The 22,291-nt window shown below is 34.7% G+C and overlaps 1 protein-coding gene across 2 annotated transcripts in view; it reads left to right on the top strand.

Moving 5' to 3' along the window:
- The window catches only part of LOC149550901 (uncharacterized), a 103,285-nt gene that overhangs the window by 7,256 nt on the left and 73,738 nt on the right, over window positions 1-22,291 (top strand). The window lies entirely within an intron of this gene.

The raw sequence follows: 22,291 nt of genomic DNA, 5'->3' as shown, positions 1-22,291 counted from the left end.
CAAAGTAACGAGAATCGGAATCGGATTGGAATTGGTAAGGCCAAATCAAATCATGAATCGGCAAATTAAAAAAACCCTTAAAAGATTTTAACAATTGAAAACTTATTTCATGCACCTTTTATTGAATATAACTTAAACACACTATAAAATCATCAAATAGAAGCTAACACACATAAACATGAAACATAAATGATAAATCCATCACATATGTGTTAATTCTGTAACTTTAAATCATACTCGTCTGATTATAGATTGTACAGATCTGTTCTTGCATAAAACCCTTTCTTAAGTCCTTATATATTTGTCTTCTCCTTAATAGGTATCAGCTTCTCCCTTGGACAACATGGTTTATGACTAACTAATCATCTTGGTTAGTTTATGTATTAAACTAAATGTCTCCTTGTAAAGTCACCGATTTTAAGAGAGCAATTAATGTCGACTTTGGAAGGGACACGTCCTTTGTAAGGACATGCCCCTTGGTTACTATATTTAATAGGGTGTGAATGTGGATAAAGGACACACAACAAATGATAAGTCTACTCCTTAAGCATTCATTGGCTCTTACAAGATATAGCAGATTCAAATATATAATTGCAGAATTATATATCAGTCAAGATACTGCATATATTAGTTGGTATTGATAAACACCGTCTTCAGTAGACTAAAAGGGCTTCATATCAGACTTGATTGTTCATAATTTACAGAAAATTTACATGGTATCAGACCTCTGGTAGTCGAACCTAGGCTCTGCAAATTAAACAATCAGACTTTAATATCTAGCAACATCCTTCTATCTTCAATGGCGAGCACAATCAGACCCGAGGACAGATTTGATGGGAAAGAACACTTCATTGCTTGGAAATTCAGAATGATGATGATTCTTGAAGACAATGATGTGAAAAAGTTTGTTGATTCAGCATCCAAGCAACCTGATGTTGAACCTAATAAAACTATCTGGAGTAAAGGAAACATGAAAGCCATGCAGATCATATTAGGAGTGAAAAATGAAATAGTACCTATGCTAATGAAACATCAAACAACATTTCATATGATGAATGCATTATTAAATACATATGAAGTTAACAATGTGACTAGAACCCTTGCACTAAAAAGACAACTAAATCATATACAGATAAAGAAGGGAGAATCTATGAACTCTTACTTCCTAAGGGTGGCTAGTCTAAGAGACGGATTTACAAGTATATGGACCATAATTGAAGACAAGGAACTAACACTTATGGCTATAGATGGGTTACTAGATTCATGGGAAACATTCTCACAAGGAGTAAGTGCTAGAGGCAATCTTCTAGACTTTAATAGACTTAAAGGAAATTGCCTACAAGAAGAATTTAGGAAACTTAAGAAAGGAAGAAGATTGAAAATTGAAGTTGAAGAACTTCATGTTCTCAATACAAATTCCTATAAAGGTAAGAAGAAGCACTTCAAGAAGAAGAAGGGTAATCAAAGAAATGAAAAACCTAAGAAAGATCTATTCAAAATAAAATGCTTCAAATGTGAAAATTTTTGGACACTATAGATCTAGTTGCCCTGAGAATACAAAGCAGCAAGTAAACTGTAGAAACATTAATAGGAAAGAAGATAACTATGACCCTGAGAATCGTGTATTGTATTCTGCACTATCAAATGAAGTATCAAGCAAAGCATGGGTAATTGATAGTGGATCCTCTCAACACATTACAGGCTACAAAGAATCACTTGACTCCATATCTAACGAAGTTGATGGCGAAGTTACCATGGGTGATAATTCCACTCATTCAGTCAAAGGAATTGGGAATTGCACATTGAAACTGAAGTCAAGTAGTTCTCTACATCTCAAAAAGAGTACTCTATGTATTAGGAATAAAAAGAAATCTAATCTCTGTTACAACACTTGAAGATGTTGGACATAATGTTGCATTCATGGACGATAAAGTAATAACCTGGTCTAAAAACTCTTCATTTAAGAAATCAAAATTGATTGGTCAAAGAAAGGGATTCTTTTATAAATTAAATATAGAACCTAGTCAACCTATTCAAACCTTAATTTATGAAGCTGCTGATATAAACGAAATTTGACACCGAAGGTTACTACCTCAAATTTTCAAAACCTTATCGACTATGGAGAAGATGGTAACTAGTTTACCTAAGTTGAATAAAGATCATTCAAGCATATGCAAAGGATGCGCTTTGGGTAAGAACACCAAAAGTTTATTTCATGATAGCACTGGAAAAACTAACAATGTTTTGGAATTAATCCACTTAGATTTATGTGGACCTATGTTTATTCCTTCTCTTGGAGCATTTTGGTACTATATAGTTTTTGTAGAGGATTTCTCTAGAAAAACTTGGATTTATTTCTTAAAATGTAAAGAATTAGAAGAAATCTTTAAGAAATTTAAAGAATTCAAAAACTTAATTGAAAACTTATCAGGACACAAAATTAAAACTTTTAGGACTGATAATGGAGGGGAATATACTTCAGATAAGTTTAAAGAGTTTTGTAAAGAAGCAAGAATTAAGAGGGAGTCTACTGTTCCTTATAAATCCCAACAAAACGAGGTAGCAAAAAGGAAGAATAGAACAATTATAGAAGCAACAAGCGCTATGATATTTGATCAAAATTTAGAATATTATCTTTAGGCAGAAGCCTCTTGTAGTACACTCTATATTCAAAACAAAAGTCCTCACTCCTACCTTAGATATAAAACTTGTGAAGAAGTTTTCACTAAGGTTAAACCTAATATAAGTCATCTTAGGATTTTTGGGTGCTCAGCATATATACATGTTCCAAAAGAAAGAGAACTAAGTTAGAACCCTCTAGGAGGAAAGGTATTTTTGTCGGGTTTAATGAAACATCTAAAGCATATAAGATTTTCATACCTAGTGAAAAAAAAAATTGAACTTAGTAGGGATTTAATATTTGAAGAAGATTTTGCATTTGAAAGAGCCCTAAATTCTGAAGATCCCTCTCCCTTACCTAGACCTAAAGGAAAATCCGTTGTTTCTTTTAAGTGGATATTTAAAATCAAGTATGCTGCTGATGGTAGCATTGAAAAATATAAAGCTAGATTCATAGCCAGGGGATTCTCTTAGAAAGAGGAAATTGATTATGAAGAAACCTTTGCTCATGTTGCCAGATACACCTTTGTAAGAGCAGTCCTAGCTATTGTAGCATTGACGGGATGGAAAGTACATCAGATGGATTTAAAAACAACATTTCTGAATGGAAAGATTACAGAAGAGGTATATTTGGAGCAACCTAAAGGATTTGAAACTCATAACCCTAAATTTTTTGTTTGCAGGCTCAAGAAAGCTCTCTATGGGCTTAAACAGGCTCCAAGGGCATGGTATGAAGGAATTGATAAGTATCTCACCAACTTAGGATTCTCCAAGAATGAAGCTGATCCAAATCTATATTATAAAAAGGATAAAAATGATATGGTAATTTTGATACTGTATGTTGATGATTTACTAATAACAGGTGATGATTATCTTATAGATCAATGCAAGAAAGATCTAATTAGAGAATTTGAGATGAAAGATTTAGGACTCCTCATTACTTCCTGGGACTCGACATATGGTAGAATTCTGACAGCATCATACTTAATTAAGGTAAGTATACATTAGACATCTTGAAGAGATTTGGAATGTGGAATTGCAGACCTATGTCTTCTTCAATAGAGACTAATCTACACAAACTTAAGGAAGCAGCTGCAGAATCACCCTCCATATATTCTATTCTTTACAGACAGATGATTGGGTCTCTTATGTACTTGGTAAATACAAGATCAGATATTTACTATGCTGTTAATGCCTTAAGTCAGTTTACGTGTGAGCCAAAGGAGATTCACCTAGTTGTAGTTAAACACATCGTGAGATACTTACAAGGCACTCTTAATCTTGGGCTCAAGTATGAGAAAGTTGACTTGGACTTACATGGGTACACAAATTCAGATTGGGTTGGAAGTGTTACTGATAAGAAAAGCACTTCAGGATGTTGTTTTAATTTAGGCTCAGTGATAATATCTTGGATATGCAAAAAGCAAGCATCAGTGGCACAGAGTTCCACAAAAGCTGAATACATTGCCGCAACAATGACCTCTTGGGAAGCAGTTTGGCTTAGAATGTTGTGGAATTATTTAGTCAACCCATGAATCCTACTATTATTCATTGTGATAATCAGAATTCCATCAAGCTTTCTGTGAATCCAATTTTTAATGACAGGTCCAAGCATAATGAAATTCCTTACCATTATGTAAGAGATATGGTAGATAGGAATACTGTAAAATTAGAATACATTTGCATTGCAGATTAGACATTAGATATTTTTACCAAACCTCTCTCTCTCTCTCGTGAAGATAGATCACTTCAGGAAAAGACTTGGTATGGTTGAATTGTAATACATTTGTATCTTTAATTATTAATAATTTTGAATTAAAAAAAATTAAAATTATTATTGCCAGGCTATTGACTATTATGGGCTCCAACATTTGTATTCATTATTTAAGAGGTGACGAACACTAGTATAAAAAGACATTATGAGAAATGACGATTTCTTAGATAATGTGCTAAATAATAGAGAATTACTGTCAGATCTAAATGAGTTTGAGATCAAATTGTGATATAGACATTATTATGCCTATGAGTCACAACTTGGATAAAGGAAGAATTTAATCATTCTCTGGAGTTTATCCTATGAACTGGTAGATCTTAACTCAGGATCATGTTGTGATGTAGGCTTGCCAGTACCTATGAGTCACAACTTGGATAAAGGAAGAATTTAATCATTCTTCGGATTTTATCCTGTATGTTGCATTCCATGCAATACTGTTATCACTAGTATAAGTGATAAGTCATATCACTAGTATAAGTGATAAGTCATATCACAGGTATAGTAATATGACATTGTTTGACTGGTATAAAAAGACATTATGAGAAATGATGATTTCTTAGATAATGTGCTGAATAGTAGAGAATTACTGTCAGATCTAGATGAGTTCGAGATCAAATTGTGATACAGACATTACTATGCTTATGAGTCACAACTTGGATAAAGGAAGAATTTAATCATTCTCTGGAGTTTATCCTGTGAACTGGTAGATCTTAACTCAGGATCATGTTGTGATGTAGGCTTGCCAGTACCTATGAGTCACAACTTGGATAAAGGAAGAATTTAATCATTCTCCAGATTTTATCCTGTATGTTGGATTCCATGCAATACTATTATCACTAGTATGAGTGATAAATCATATCACAGGTATAGTAATATGACATTGTATCATGTGTTCAATGATACCACATGCTTAGAAGATTCAGATAGATATAGAGTATCAATCTATGCTTATTCATCTTAATTGATGTTGCTAGATACGTTATCTCTCAGTATGATTATCAAGTTAAAAGGGAGTGTTAATTCTGTAATCATACTGGTCTTAATTCTCTAATTATATTGGTCTGATTACAGATCTTACAGTTCTTGCATAAAACCCCTTCTTAAATCCTTTGTTAGTGTAAATAATTAATTATTATTACACTTTAGTTAAGTTTATTTAGGATAATGCATTTTCATATCAGTTGTCATGTAGACACTTAGGAATATGCATAGTCATATGAGTTGTGTTGTTGACAACACAGGATTTAGCAACTTATTAAAGCACATGGTGTCTGCAACATCTCTTTATGAGATACACCTATGTAAACTTATCCTCTCATCATTGCACAAACTCCTGTGCTCAATGGAGGATAATCCAGTCTTGGTGGACATGTGCTTAGTTGTGATGGTTATCTCCTTGCTAACTCCTAGTCATTCTAGTTGCTTTTATATACAAGGCACTTCTAGTGTGTATTCATCTTATCCAATTATGTGATATCCATTATCATTTTGATCATTATTGAGATTCTCATTTGATCATCATTAGTCTCTCTTGTGCTATCTACTGAGCTTCTTGATTGTGGTGTTGAATTATTGCCTTAGGAAAATTCTTATATGGTATCAGAGCTATACCAAATTCTTACATGATATCAGAGCTATACCAAATTCTTACATGGTATCAGAGCCACAGGAGCTTCATTGTATAGCCATTGGAGAGATTTTTTGCAGGTTAAGATTGGAGTTTGTTGGTGCAAATTAGATATTGACATCATATTCAGAAGGTCAAAAAGCCCCCAAATCAACTTTTGTTTTATCAAAATCGGACATTTGAGGTGAAATCTAGAGAATTGATTTTTGGAGGTGTGACAACAGCGATTCAGGAAAAATAATTACAAAGGTGATTTTCAAACAGCGAGATCTCCTTCATACGGGCTCCTTTTTTTGAGCAATTTTTTTTTGTTTTTGGGTAGAATTTCGTGATCTACACATTGGTGCAGGATGTTTGAGATCTCTGTTCTTGAATTTTTCTGCAAATCGCAAATTTCGATTTTTGCAACTTCAAAGGCTTAGTTCGGGCTCATCTCGACACATATTCAGGTGCTATTTTTCTTGAGAGCGCATGATTTTTGTCTACTTTCCAGATCGAGTATCAATTTGGAGTAATTTTGAGTAGACATTGTACTTCCAAATTTTGGTCTCATTTGGCCTATTGGCACTTGTAATTAATTAGATCCTTGAGAGGTCTTGTGTTTTATCTTGTTGAGTCCAATATAGCTTCATATTTGTTGTTGTAACCATCAAAATCAGCAGTCCACTTACGCCCTAAATTGGCAAGTGGCCATTGTAATCGCACTAAATATAAAGTGCCAAATCATGCATTTGGGGGGGTTTCTTTAATTTTTTTTCATTTTGGGGGAGCATACATTATTTGATCTCATGGAGTCATGTCAAAAGTGTCACTTTGGTTTAAGATTCAAATTGACAAAAAGGAACTATAAAAAATGGAGTGCTTTGATGATTGATCATCTAAGAGAACATAAGGAAGTGTTTCCTTATCTATATTCGAACATATTTTCACTTAATACTAATTGGGGACATCTTTCTTTTCTTCTTCGCTTTATGTATAACAGTATGAGCAAGGAATCTTTTGCTTCTCTTAGTAAGACAAGTAGTCCTCATGACGTTTGGATGTGTCTTTGGGAAGCATATGGAGATCCACGAGTCCCTTTATTATCGGAGGACATTCTACCTCCAGTCACTTCAGTTGTGATACCTACAACTTCAGTGGAGATCATACCTCTTGATGCTCCTGTTGCTTCTACCGATCCAGTTCTAGCCACAGATGCTTCTGATTTAGTGCAGTAGGAAACACCATGTCTTCCTATTTCAGCTTCATGGGATGACTTCCTTCCAGACATTGTAGTGTTGTTTGTGGAGTTTTACATTGAAGATGTGGGAGACATTATTGATGACATCCATCTTCTCTTTGTTGAGGAGAAATCTTCTTCACTTGTTGTGAGGGAACACTCTGACCCTCAACCACTTGATCTTTCTTTTGAGACTGACATGATTGTGGACACTTCTTTTCAGCAGTTGGAGGAGGACTCTTTTACTTCAAAAGAGACATATCAGTCTTTGGAGATTGTATTCCAGTTTTCTCAGACATTATATCTTTTGAGGATTCTTCCTACTAGTTGGGGAGCATTCTCTACTACACCTATGGCACCACTTCTTTCTACAAGGAGGAACTTCATTCAGCTTTCATGTTGCATCTTCTTCAGTCATCAAGGAGCTTCTTTCATGTGTGTGCATTCATCATTGAGGGGAGGCTACATTGCTTCTCTTCCCATATCTTCCTATAAGAATGATTCCTTGTCTCTGGAGTTTGATTCACTTTCATACATGGACATGTTACCTTGTTTGCCACCTTCTTTTGGGCATCCACTAGCTTGGCTTGTGGTATCTATATTTATCAAGGACTTGTCAACATATGAGCAGACTTCAGAGGCAACATATATAGCATACTACTTATGGATTCCTCATCCATCTTCCTATCCACAATGGGAAGTATACTTGCACCTATACTTGGTGTATCTTCTTCCTAAAGGGAGAAATGTCGTTTGTAGGCATTGGATACTTTTTTATCTTCATGACATCCTTGCAGGAGATTATTCAATATGGGGGGATACCATCATGTATTTTTTCTTATGGGGGATATATGCTTGTACATGCATGATGTATGTCATACTAGGGGGGTCTTGATTACTCCATCCTTGCATGCATCTTGTATTTCTTCATCTCTCTTTTTGGAAGAGGTTTTTCCCATGAGATTTTCCCTCTTTCTCCGTTTTCAAAGAGATTGCATTGCATTGCATAACATTGTATGTAGAGCATTGCATTTGTACATGGGTACCTAACATGGCCTACTAGCCGGGACCCACATTACATCTTGCATTTAGCTTTGTGAGCGTAAGTGCATTCCCCTAAGTTGCACTTAAGGGGGGGTGTTAATGTAAATAATTAATTATTATTACACTTAAGTTTACTTAGGATAATGCATTATTATATTAGTTGTCATGTAGAGACTTAGGAATATGCATAGTCATATGAGTTGTCTTGTTGACAACACAGGAGTTAGCAACTTATTAGAGCATAGCACATGGCATCTATAACATCTCTTTATGAGATACACCTATGTAAACTTATCTTCTCATCATTGCACAAACTCCTGTGCTCAATGGAGGATAATCCACTCTTGGTGGACATGTGCTTAGTTGTGGTGTTTATCTCTTTGTTGACTCCTAGTCATTCTAGTTGTCTTTATATACAAGGCACTTCTAGTGTGTATTCATCTCATGTCCAATTATCTGATATCCATTATCATTTTGATCATTAAATGAGATTCTCATTTGATCATCATTAGTATCTCTTGTGCTATCTACTGAGCTTTTTGATCTTGGTGTCAAATTATTGCCTTAGGCAAATTCTTACATGGTATCAGAGCTATACCAATTTCTTACATCCTTATATATTTGTCTTCTCCTTAATAGGTATTGACATCTCCCTTGGACAACATGGTTTATGACTAACTAATCATCTTGGTTAATTATCTGATATCCATTATCATTTTGATCATTAAATGAGATTCTCATTTGATCATCATTAGTCTTTCTTGTGCTATCTACTGAGCTTCTTGATCTTGGTGTCAAATTATTGCCTTAGGCAAATTCTTACATGGTATCAGAGCTATACCAATTTCTTACATCCTTATATATTTGTCTTCTCCTTAATAGGTATTGACATCTCCCTTGGACAACATGGTTTATGACTAATTAATCATCTTGGTTAGTTTATGTATTAAACTAAATGTCTCCTTGTAAAGTCGCTGATTTTAAGAGAGCAATTAAGGCCGACTTTGGAAGGGACATGTCCTTTGTAAGGACATGCCCCTTGGTTACTATATTTAATAGGGTGTGAATGTGGATAAAGGATACACAACAAATGATAAGTCTGCTCCTTTAGCATTCATTGGCTCTTACAAAATATAGCAGATTCAAATATATAGTTGTAGAATTATATATGAGTAACAGGATAATGCATGTATCGGTTGGTATTGATAAACACCATCTTCAGCAGACTAAAAGGGCTTCATATTAGACTTGATTGTTCAGAATTTACAGAAAATTTACAATATGTAACTACGTTACACGTAAAATGTAAATGTAGCTGAAGTAAATAGAAATCATAGGATCATAATGAGTCAAATCATAGAATGTATGTAAGATGAAGATCCATGAAACGTATGTCTATCAATATCTGTAAACAAAATGAAAAAACAAGGCTCTAGCTGAAGCCTCATCATCATCCTCAAGCAGCCGATTTTTTGTGATTCACAAAGGTGATTTTGGCGATTTTTTGCATGAATTGCAAATTGCCGATTTGGTTCACTAGTTCAAAACAAATTGGGAACCATGAATCGAATCGCCAAACCGGAGATTCGGCTGATTTCATGGCGATTCCCGTTGCTATGTAGACTATGCTCAACCATATGGACTGTATATGCATAGCAAAAGTGATTGAATTGAAAATAAGGCTAATTGATTGACTATGGAGAGTTATCAATCATAAGCATGATATCATTGTATTTGTTTTGAGCATACAATAAAGGATTTATCTTTTGCGGGGCTAAGTTTTTCACCCTCGAGTGGAGGGTATTCCCAGGATAATTTTCGTGTTATCTGTTATTGAGTTTTAGTATACTGCATTTCTAGTATTCTGGATCTAAAACTTAACTTGGTATTAGAGCTAGTTTTAGTAAAGATCCAGAATCATAATGGAAAAATGGGAATTTAAGAGATGCAAGAAATGAGAGATTCTTATGAGAATGTGTAGCTGAAAAGCCTTGGAGGGTAGGATCCATGAAGAAGCTTCCATTTTTTGACATCAATAAGGAGTATGCTATCATGCTCGTTTAGGCTTACATGGTTGACATTCATGTCTATGGGGATAGCATATGTGCTAGTGTTCAAATTTTACTCTGCTTAAATTATAATTTTGTGATGGCGAAAGATCTATTGATGGATTGTGAGGAAATTTAGGCAATAAAGAGATAAGTATTTTAATATTGATCATGAATTTTATGTAGTTGATATTAATTCATGTTACAACACTGGTAAAAGTGTATGCTTTTAACATTGCTCTATGTATTTCTCTTTAGGATAGTTTGATTCTATGAACTACTAATCTCTCCAAATCTGCTTCTAGGACGGTTCGAGAAGTAATGGGATGATGAGAGATTTCATGCAAAGTCATATAGGCTGTAGAAATGAAGATAAGGGGCACTACTTGTAGCCATGGAACTGAATTGGTGAAACTTATCATCATGTAAGAGGAAGAACCTATACAAATTTTCATTGTGTTTTTTTCTTCGAATAAGAAGAAATGAGATCTTGAGAGAGCTTGTGTGGCATTAGGAGAGTGCCAAGTCCTTTGTAGAGGATCAAAGCTTGAGTAGCAATGTGGCCTCTAAAGCTCATTGTTTGGTCAAACATTGGAGCTAATTTTCTGGTATTATGAATCAAAGCTATGAGAATGTTGCCCATGTTGAGAGGGAGTCTCAGCTGTAATGCGTTCTTCGAGAGAAATTTGAGGTGCAAGCCCTTGCTAATGTATTATTTTCTGAGTGAGAAGTTTGAGGTGTAAGCCCTTGTTAATGGATTCTTCTTTACAAGAGAAGTTTGATATAAAAGCCATGGTGGGTCCACCCTCTAGGAGTAGCCATGGTTGGTTTTGTGAGAGACTTCATGACTTAGCTCTTGTATTTATTCACCCTCTGGGAGTATCCATGATGAATATCATGTTGAGATGACAATATCATGTTGAGAGAATCCATGATAAAAATATTTTACTAACACATATGGGTGTTGCCATTGTGCTTGTCATGTTGAGAGACCCAATGACGTGAAAATCTGCAAATGATGTTTGCTTTGTTAAGAGGGACTGTTAATGTTTCTAGTAGCTACAAGAGTCATCATCAGTACCTGCGATGGTTTCTAGCTACTTTATCATCATACTCTTCCATATCATGTGGCGGTTTTGTCCTTGATGCTTCGAATATAGTTGAAGGTGTATCCGTGCACAATGATAACTGTCAATGTCATTATTTCTTGCTAGTAATAAGCTGTATAGATTTTTTTGTGCTTGCTGGGAAAGGTGGAAATGTGACCATCCTTCCTTATTATTAGTATTTTATTATATCCTGCTGAAGTGACAATAAAGGAAAGAGTATGCATGTCTAATGAGAAAGAACGACATACTTGTAACTACCGTATAGTGTTTTATGTGCCTCAAGAGGTGCCTTGTTTTCTTAGGGGTTGCCTATACTTTTTGGTGGTATCAATCTCGTGTAGAGACAAATATGTTATATATATTCGTTCAAGAAGTGAGGACAATATTGTTGTTGCAAAGAGACCTATTATTAGGTTTGCTTCCTGTATTTGATATTTGTAATTTGTATATCTGTGTTTGCTATAGATGCTAGTCTTTGTTTGTTATTACATTAGATTCAGCTTGTGATCAAAATTAAATTTTGTGTTCTTTGAGAGATATATTGTAATTTGAGAGATTCTTTTGTGTTTGTATTATTGGAAGTGATGGAAAGCTATGTTCAACTATATGTTTTGTATATGCATAGCAGAAATGATTCAATCAAGAATAAGACTTCATGATGAAGTCTCCTGAAGTCTCCTAGTCTCCTAATCAAAAAAGTGAAGTTTCCCTGAAGTCTCCTTGATGAATTGTCTTTAGAGGAACCTTAGTTGGAGAGATGATTTTTTGGAGAGCATGATAGCTAAAGACCTTGAGATGGAAGATCACAACCTTGTGGGGTAGATGATAGTATCATCAATATAGTAGTACTAGATAGATTTCTGGTTTTTGTTTACTGTACTAAGTGTGTTCACCTTTGTTTTTGCATATCAATAATTTAGCATCAAACTATACTTTTATGAATTTAAAAATTGAATTTGTAATGATAATCTCAACAATTATCAATCTAATATGATGATGATTACATGCAATATTCGGAAAACAATTATGACTATGAGATACAGTAATGTGATTTTGCGAGTCTTGAAATATTTGACTCTATATTAATGTTATTTACTTTAGTCTTTTAGTTTTACAATATTACTATTTTGTATTTAGTATTAGACTCTTTGAACTATCAATAAAAAAATCGTCGTCTCCAAGTATGTCTCCTATTTTTGAAAAATTTCCATACCGGTACCAATACCAGTACCTGAGACCTCCAAGTCTCCCCGTCTCCTGATGGCCTTGGTTTAGTGTTACCAATCATAAGCGTGAGATTGTCGTATTTGTTTTTAGCATACAATAGAGGATCTATCTTTTGTGGGGTTGGGTTTTCACCCCCAAGTGGAGCGTTTTCCTAGGGTAATTTTTGTGTTATCTGTTATTGAGTTTCAATATATTGCATTTCTAGTATTTTGGTTTCTAAAAATTAACATGGTATTAGAGCCAAATTTAGTAAAAACCCAAAATCAGAATACGAAAATTGTGTATTGTTCCATTCCAAGAGTATGCAAATTGGTGCACAATAGGGGCCAAATTTCTATATGAATACTGTTCTATCTGTATAGGTTGTTCTCTTCACCTACGTACCCTCCTATTTTCCCTCCCCGTCTGGAATCCAACCAACTCGGTCGTACGGTGAGGGGTGGATAAATGTTGTACATACTGAATGTCATACAATCTCCTGTTGTTTAAGTGTACAGTGTGGATATGTCAATGACCAAATTGTTTTTATGATGGATTCGTTTTCTGTGTCATACAATGGTAGGAATAAACTATTGTGCGATGATGGCTAGGAGTTGTTGTACAGTGAACGTAACAGTATTGATCTTCATTGTATAGTGTTTGTTCCTGCCATGCGCCTTGTATTGTGCCATGTTGCCTTCAATAGGAGTTGCATGCTCATAGTTATGCCTTCTAAGTGTTATAGAGATCATATAAAGACCTTTGTGATAAGAATATTAGCACAAGTATGGAAAGAGAATAGATCTGTGTACAAGATGCAACAACACCCAAATTTGTATTCATCCTAAAGACTGGAATAGAATTTCTTAGAAGATGGCTCACACAGATCAATATTCTAATAATGATATTGCAATACAAATATTATTCATAAATCCAATAATGCTGCAAAGTTACATAGGCATTGGACAAGACCTAAGAAAATATAAATAAGTTGCCAAATGACGATGCACACACATTGAGATATCTGAATGATATCTCCAATGACAAAATAGGGTGGTGCCGAACCACCGAAACCGCCAAAAGCAAAATAGGGAGGGTCTCCCACCTCTAAAACTGCGCACAAGTTCCTCAACCTCTAGCCTCTAGAAATACAATGAGAAATCAAATCCAATCCATGATGAATTACAACGCCCAACTGTCGTCTTATCAAGCTCCCAAGAAGTATCTAGAGATTTACAATAGACTGACAATATTAATTATTTCATTACTTTATCAATTTGGGCCCCATATTAATTAATTAATTAAAGGTCTTTTATTATTTAATTTAATTTCTAAGACCAATTATTTAATTAATTAATTTAATTTAATTTAATTATTACATTAAAATTGGGACATCATAAATTGGGAATTCAAAAGATGCAAGAAACGAGGGATTCTTATGAGAATCTGTATGTGAACAACCTTAGAGGTAGAATCTATGAAGAAGCTTCCATTTTTTGACATCAACAGGGAGTATGCTTTTATGCTCATTTACGCTTACATGGTTGGCATTCATGTCTATGAGGATAGAACATGTGTTGGTTTTCAAGATTTTCACTCGCTGCCTAAACTATAATTTTGTAATGGCAAAAGATCTATTGATAGATTGTGAGTAAATTCAGGCAATAAAGAGATCAGTATTTGAGTACTGATAATGAATTTTGTGATTAATATTAGTTCATGTTATAACACTGGGAATAGTGTATGCTTGTAGCGTTGATCTGCACATTTCTCTCTAGGATAATTTGATTCTATGAACTTCTACTAATCTCTCTAAAAAAGCTTCCAGGATGGATTGAGAAGCAATGAAATGATGATAGATTACATGCAAAGTCATGTAGGGTTTAGAAATGAAGATGGGGGCATTGCTTACAGCCATGGGACTGAATTGGTGACACAACATCATTGAAGAGGAAGAACCTATACAATTTGTCATTGTGTTTTTTTCTTCAAAGCGGAAGAAATGAGATTCAAAGAAAGTTTGTGTGAAAGCGGGAGAGTGCCAAGTTGTTTGCGGAGGATCAACAAGCTTGAGTAGCCGTGTGGCCTCTAAAGCTCATTGTTTGGTCAAACATTGGAGAAGACTGTCCCTGTTGAGAGGCAGTCTTGACTTCGAGGGAGTTTCAACTATAATGCATTCTTCTCCGAGAGAGAAGTTTGAGGTGCAAGCCCTTGTTCATGCATTCTTCTCTGAGAGAGAAGTTTGATGTGCAAGCCCTTATTAATGCATTCTTCTCTAAGAGAGAAGTTTGAGGTGCAAACCCTTATTCATGCATTCTTCTCTCTGAGAGATATTTGAGGTGCATACCCTTGTTAATGCATCCTTCTTTATGAGAGAAGTTTGAGGTGAAAGCCCTTGATCCACCCTCTTGGAGTAGCCATGGTGGGTGTCATGTGAGAGTCCCCATGACTTAACTCTTTTATTCATCCTTTGGGAGTAGCCATGGTGAACATCTAGTTGAGATGACAATAACACGTTGAGAGAATCTGTGGTAAAGTTTTGTTATTAACGCATATGGATGTAAGCATTGTGTTTGTCATGTTGAGAGACTTCATGACATGAAAAATAATCAAATGTCTCCTTTGCTAAAAGGGAGTGTTAAAGTTTTTAGTAGCTATAAGAGACATCGCCCATACCTGCAGTGGTTTCCAGCCATGTTATCATCATACTCTTCCATATCACGTGGTGGTTTTGTCCTTGGTGCTTCAAATATGGTTCAAGGTGCATCGACTCACTATGTTAACTGTCAGCGTTATTATTTCTTGCCGGTATTAAGCTGTATAGATATTTTTGTGCTTGTTGGAAAGATGGAAATGTGATCATCCTTCCTTATTCTTTATATTTTCTTATATCATTATGAAGTGTTAATAAAGTAAATAGTCTGCATGTCTGATGAGAAGGAACAACATACTTGTAACTAGCATCTAGTGTTTTATATGCCCCGAGTGGTGACTCTTGGTTTTCAGAGCATTACCTATCCTTCTGGGCGGTATCAAGCTCATGTAAAGACAAATATGTTATATATATATTCATTCAAGAAGTGAGGATGGTATTATTGTTGCAAAGGGAGAGCTATTATTGGATCTGCTTCTTGTATTCGATATTTACATTTTTCATATCTGTGCCTACTATAGACAATATAGTCTGTCTTTGTTATTGCATTAGTTTCTGATTGTGATCGACATTAAATATTGTGTTCTTTGAGAAATATATTGTAATATGAGAGATTCATTTGTGTTGTTCGTATTATTAGAAGTGATGCAGGCTATGCTCAACTGAATGTTCTGTATATGCATAACAAAAGTGATTGAACTAAAAATAAGGCTTATTAATTGAATGTTGAGAGTTTTCAATTATAAGTTTGAGACTGTTGAAACAAATAGCTTCAGTTCAGACAATTGCGCTAATCATATGAGAATATACTCATGTATGTATACATGTTGATATGTTGAATACTGATATGTATATGTACATGAATAAAATCTGCATTTACTTATGGTGATTGCAGCATTTAGAACAAACGATGCATATCTGAGAAATGATTTCAGTAATAATCGTATTTATACTGATTGTTAAACGAATGCAATGGACTTAGTTAAAGTCTTGAAGTCATTAGTTTTGTTATGACTAATCACATTGGGTGTGACCATTCCACTGATCGGGTGCATTGGTGAATGGTCATGTCTCCATTTGGAGACATGCCTATTCACCCATGTGCCTGTCCAAACTTATATACATATTGTATGCCGCCCAATATTGCAAACATAGAAATTGATTAATGTATGCAGATCGAAGGCAGTACAGACATTGAACTTGAAGGAATATTTATATCATTTTTGCATTGAGAGTATATATACTGTGCAACACTTTGGATTCTTCATTGGCATTGACTGTACCTGCGGAAAATATACATACTTTAGCACTGTTAAAAGAAATCTGTAAGTAAACTTTACATGGTATCAAAGCTTGGCTAAGGAAAGATTACACTAAGTTTATTGAATCAGATTTTTACTTTAGACAACAATCCTCTCTCCCTACAAAATGACAAACACAATGAGATTTAAACATCACCTTGGAAGTGCTGATAACTTCAAATCTTGGAACCTTCGAGTAATGATGTTGTTAAAAGAAAACAAATTGGAATCATTTGTAAGAGAGGACAAAGAGGAACCTAAAGATGATCCTGAGAAATCAGAATGGATTGAGAAAAATGAGAAGGCTATGAAGATAGTTGTAGATGTTGTTTGAGACCACATAGTACCTATTGTGGCAAAACATGCCACAACATATCATATGTTTCAAGCTCTTGCAAATGCATTTATAATCAATAATACAGTTAGAAAACTTGCTCTTAAAAGACAAATGAATAGTGTAAGCATGAATAAAGGAAAAACTATAACTGCCTTCTTTATGAGAATCACAGACTTCAGAGATCAATTATTTGCACTTGGCTATGAGATTGAAAATCAAGAATTATCCTTAATAGCATTAGGACTTCCAAACTCCTAGGAATCCTTTGTACAAGGTATAAGTGCTAGGTCTAAAATCCCTAAACTGGATCGTTTAAGATCAGATTGTCTTCAAGAAGAATCGAGATTAATGATTAAGGGAAAACACAAGACCCTAATGAAGATGTTCAAGTTCTTAATACAAATGCTCATAAGAAGGGAAAGAAGAAAAACAACAAAAGGAAAAGAAATTTTCATGGAAAAGGACAATCCAAACAAAAGAAAGACTTGTCCAAAATCCAATGCTTCAGATGTGATCTATATGGACATTATGCAATAAATTGTCTCGATAGATCTAAACCTCAAGCATCTTTTGCAAAATCTGAGAAGTCAAATGAAGGCAATGAATATGAGAAATATGCCTTTTATTCAGCATTATCCAACTAGATATCAACAAAAAGGAATACATGGATAGTTGACAGCAGGTCTTCTAGACACATCACTGGATAGCAGGATAACCTAGAAAGCATGCAAATAGAAATAGATGAAGAAGTTACAATTGGTGATGATTCTGCACACTCTGTAAAAGGAATTGGGACCTGCACCATAAAATTGAAATTTGGAAATTCTATTCAACTTTCTGGAGTTCTTTATGGACTAGGTATTAAGAGGAATTTAATATCTATAACTGCACTTGAAGATGATGATTTTAGAATCGCATTCATGGGAGGGAGAGTACTAGCATGGCCTGAAAATTCAACCATTAAAAGGGCTCTAACAATAGGAGTAAGACAAGGACTTTTATATGAGCTATGTGCTAAGACAAACCTTGTACTTAGACATGAGAATTCAGATTCAAATGAAATATGGCATAAAAGACCAGGTCATATCAACTTCTGTGCTCTAACATCAATGGAGAAAGTAGTAACCGAAATGCCCAAGTTAAACCATATTCACAATGAATCATGTAAAGGTTGTGCCTTAGGGAAAAACACTAAAAAGCCATTTCCTCATAGATTGAGCAAAACTAAAGAAGTGTTGGAACTAGTACATTCTGATCTATATAGGCCCTTGTCTATACCTTCTATAGGAGGTTTTTTGTACTATTTGATATTTGTTGATGATTTTTCAAGGAAGACATGGATATACTTCCTTAAATGCAAAGAATCTGAAGAGATTCTCTCTAAGTTTAAAGAATTCAAAACTATTACTGAAAACTCCTTCGATAAGAACATTAAAATTTTGAGAACAAATAATGGGAAGGAGAATACTTATGAAATATTTAAAGAGTTTTGCAAACTAACTAGGATTAAGAGGGAGTTCACAGTCCCTTACAATCCTCAACAAAATGGGGTTGCTAAAAAGAAGAACAAAATCATAGTAGAAGCTGCTCGGGCCATGATTTTTGATCAAAATTTGAGCATGTCCTTCTGGCTGAAGCATCCAACACTGTAGTCTATATTCAGAATAGATGTCCTCACTGACATTTGGACAATAAAACTCTTGAAGAGGCATTTTCTGGAAATAAACCTGACATCAGTCACCTAAGGATATTTGGATGTCCTGTATATGTTCATGTACCTAAGGAGAAGAGGACTAAGTTAGAACCTTCTGAAAGAAAGGATATTCTCATTGGTTTTAGTGAAACAGTAAAGGGATACAGAGTCTACATACCTGGACAGAAACAAATAGAACTAAGCCGAGATGTCATCCTTGAAGAAGATGTTGCTTTCAGAAGAGCCAAAACATCCAATGAACTAGATACATTTGATGTATCTCCAGAAGAGACTTTTGCTCCTGAGATTTAGAGGGAGTTCCCTGAAGAGACTTCATCTGAAGCTGAAATCCTTCCAGAGAATTAGGAAGAGAGTCTTGATCACTCTAAAAGGTCACTTGGGCAAGAAAAATAATACAGGAAGGAGATGGATTTGCAGCCCCTTCCATAACCTTTCGAGAAAGCAAGAGACCTAGAAAATTAACATATAATGCTTTCTTGTGTAATAGGTTGAATCTTGAACCTTCTAGTACTTCTGAAGCACTTAAAACATCAAGTTTGGAAAGACGCCATGGTGGAAGAATACCAATCTATGCTAAAAAATGAAGTTTGGGACATAGTTCCGAGACCTAAGGAAATCCTATTGTGTCTTCAAAATGGCTCTTCAAAGTTAAGTATGTTGCAGATGGCAGCATTGAAAAACATAAAGCTTGTTTTGTGGCTAGAGGTTTTTCTCAAAAGGAAGGAATTGACTTTGAAGAAACCTTTGCACCAATTGCCAGGTACACTTCTGTTAGAGCTATAATAGCCATTGTAGTAGCCAAAGGTTGGAAAATTCATCAAATGGATGTAAAAACTGTTTTTCTTAATGGGAAAATTGGGGAAGAAAAATATTTAGAACAACCAGAAGGATTTGTAACTCATGATGCTGCTTCTCATGTTTATAAATTGAAGAAGACTCTATATGGACTTAAACAGGCTCCCCAAGCCTGGTATGAAAGGATTGACAAATACCTTTTAAGTCTTGGATTCACCAAGAACGTGGCTGATCCAAATCTCTACTTCAAGGTAACTTAAGGTGATATGCTAATTCTAATTCTTTATGTTGATGATCTTCTGATTACAGGGGAAGAACATCTCATTAATCAATGTAAGAAAGATTTGGCTTTTAAATTCGAAATGAAGGATTTAGGAATTCTTCATTACTTTCTTGGTTTGGAAGTAAGTCAGAAGTCTAGGAATATCTTTCTACATCAAAAGAAGTATATTATTGATATTTTGAAAATTTTTGGAATGTGGGACTGTCGATCGATGTCTACACTTATGGAAACCAACTTTCACAAGCTAAAGGAAGCAAGTGCTGAATCTAGAATAGTTGATCCCACCTTATATAGATAGACAATTGGGTCCTTGTAAATACTCGACCTGATATCTGCTGTGCAGTGGATGCATTAAGTCAGTTCATGTGTGAACCTCGTGAGATTCATCTTGTTGCTTTGAAGCATATATTGAGGTATCTTCAAGGTACTATTGTGTATGTACTTAAATATGAGAATACCAGTTTGGAGTTACATGGATACTGATTCCGATTGGGCGAGAAGTGTAAAAGACCAAAAAAGCACATCAGGATGTTGCTTCAGTTTAGGATCAGCAATGATTTCTTGGATTTGCAGAAAGCAAGCTCCTGTTGCTCAAAGTTCTATTGAGGCAGAGTATATTGTAGTGGCTATGGGATCTAGAGAAGTGGTGTGGCTTCGGAAGTTGCTTTCTAACTTGTTTGGTGAACTTATGAAACCTACCACTGTTCATTGTGATAACCAAAGTTGTATTTCATGATAGATCCAAGCATATAGAAATTCCTTACCACTGCATAAGAGACATGGTGGAAAGAAGAGCTATTCAATTAGAATGTATTAATACAGGTGATCAAACAACTGACATTCTCACCAAGGCTCTCCCTAAAGTGAAAGTTGATCATTTCAAAAAGAAACTTGGCTTGATTGAAATGTAAGTTTATGAGATTGAGTCTCAACTTTGTAAATTTGTATTATTTAAATAAAGATGTTTAAAGTGTAAACTCTTTTGTCATATGTGTGACTCTATGACTCATGGGCCTACCTTATGTTCATTATTTGAAGTGATAATCTTTTATAATGAAATATTGATTCTGATAAGATAAGGTGACGACTTTATTATTAATAGATTACTATTATGATGAATATCATGCGACTTGATATTCAAGGAAAAATCATGATAGTTAAAAGAGCATGTTGATGGATATCATGTGACTTGATATCCGTTGAAGATCAATATGTTCAAAATTCATGGTGGATATTATGTGACTTAATATATATATAGATGTACCATGATCTTTTATGGTGGATATCATGTGACTTGATATCTGTATACAGTGATACACACCATAACTAGAAAGAATATCATGAGACTTGATTTTCTTATATATATCTTGAAGATATTGCTTCTTATAATGAGAAGAATTCATATGCACTTTGTCTTCCCTAGCTAAGAGGGAGTTTTGAAACAAATAGCTTCGGTTTAGACAATTGCGCTGATCATATGAGAATATACTCATGTATATATACACGTCGATATGTTGAATACCGATATGTATATGTACATGAATATAATCTGCATTTACTTATGGTGATCGCAGCATTTAGAACCGACGATGCATATCTGAGAAATGATTTCAGTAATAATCATATTTATACTGATTGTTAAATGATTGCAATGGACTTAGTTAATGTCTTGAAGTCATTAGTTTTGTTATGACTAATCACATCGGGTGTGACCATTCCACCGTTCGGGTGCATCGGTGAATGGTCATGTCTCCATTTGGAGACATGCCCATTCACCCATGTACCCATCTAGACTTATATACATATTGTATGCTGCCTGATATTGCAAACATAGAAATTAATTAATGTATGCAGGTCAAAGGCAGTACAGACATCGAACTTGAAGGAATATTTATATCATTTTTGCATTGAGATTATATATACTGTGTAGCACTTTGGATTCTTCATTGGCATTGACTGTACCTGCAGGAAATATACATATTTCAGCACTGTTAAAAGAAATCTATAGGTAAACTTCACAGAGACCATTGTATTTGTTTTGAGCATAGAATAAATAATCTATCTTTTGTAGGGCCTGGTTTTTCATCCTCAAACGGGGGGTTTTCCTAGGATAATTTATGTGTTATCTGTTATTGAGTTTTAATGTATTGCATTTCTAGTATTCTGGTTCTAAAACTTAACACGACCTCTATGTGCCCAATAAGTAACCATCAAAAGATTGCTACCGGTACTAAACTCACACACAAATTGGGGTCAAAATAAAGGACCCGGTAACATTGAATATAAATACACATTTATGATTTTTCTATGTAGAAATGATCAAGATGAGGCCAAACCCCCAAAAATTTGCTAGATCCACACACTTGGATGAAGATTTGAATCAAAACTACCAACTTAGGTTATTTTAGCTTTGACTATGGTATTGTATAGATGTGCTTGATGCTTGTATTAATAAATAGTAGTGTGTAATTTGGAGGTGAGTACTCGATAGTTTTGATCATGTTAAAATGTCTATACCTTATCATGGCAATATATCTGTAATGTGTTTGTATAGTTTGACAA

Source organism: Cupressus sempervirens, chromosome 6 (assembly GCF_028749045.1).
Source record: "Cupressus sempervirens isolate cs-2001-9-10 chromosome 6, ASM2874904v1, whole genome shotgun sequence".
In the NCBI taxonomy this organism is placed as follows: Eukaryota; Viridiplantae; Streptophyta; class Pinopsida; order Cupressales; family Cupressaceae; genus Cupressus; species Cupressus sempervirens.
This window is presented reverse-complemented; position numbering and strand designations above follow the sequence as displayed.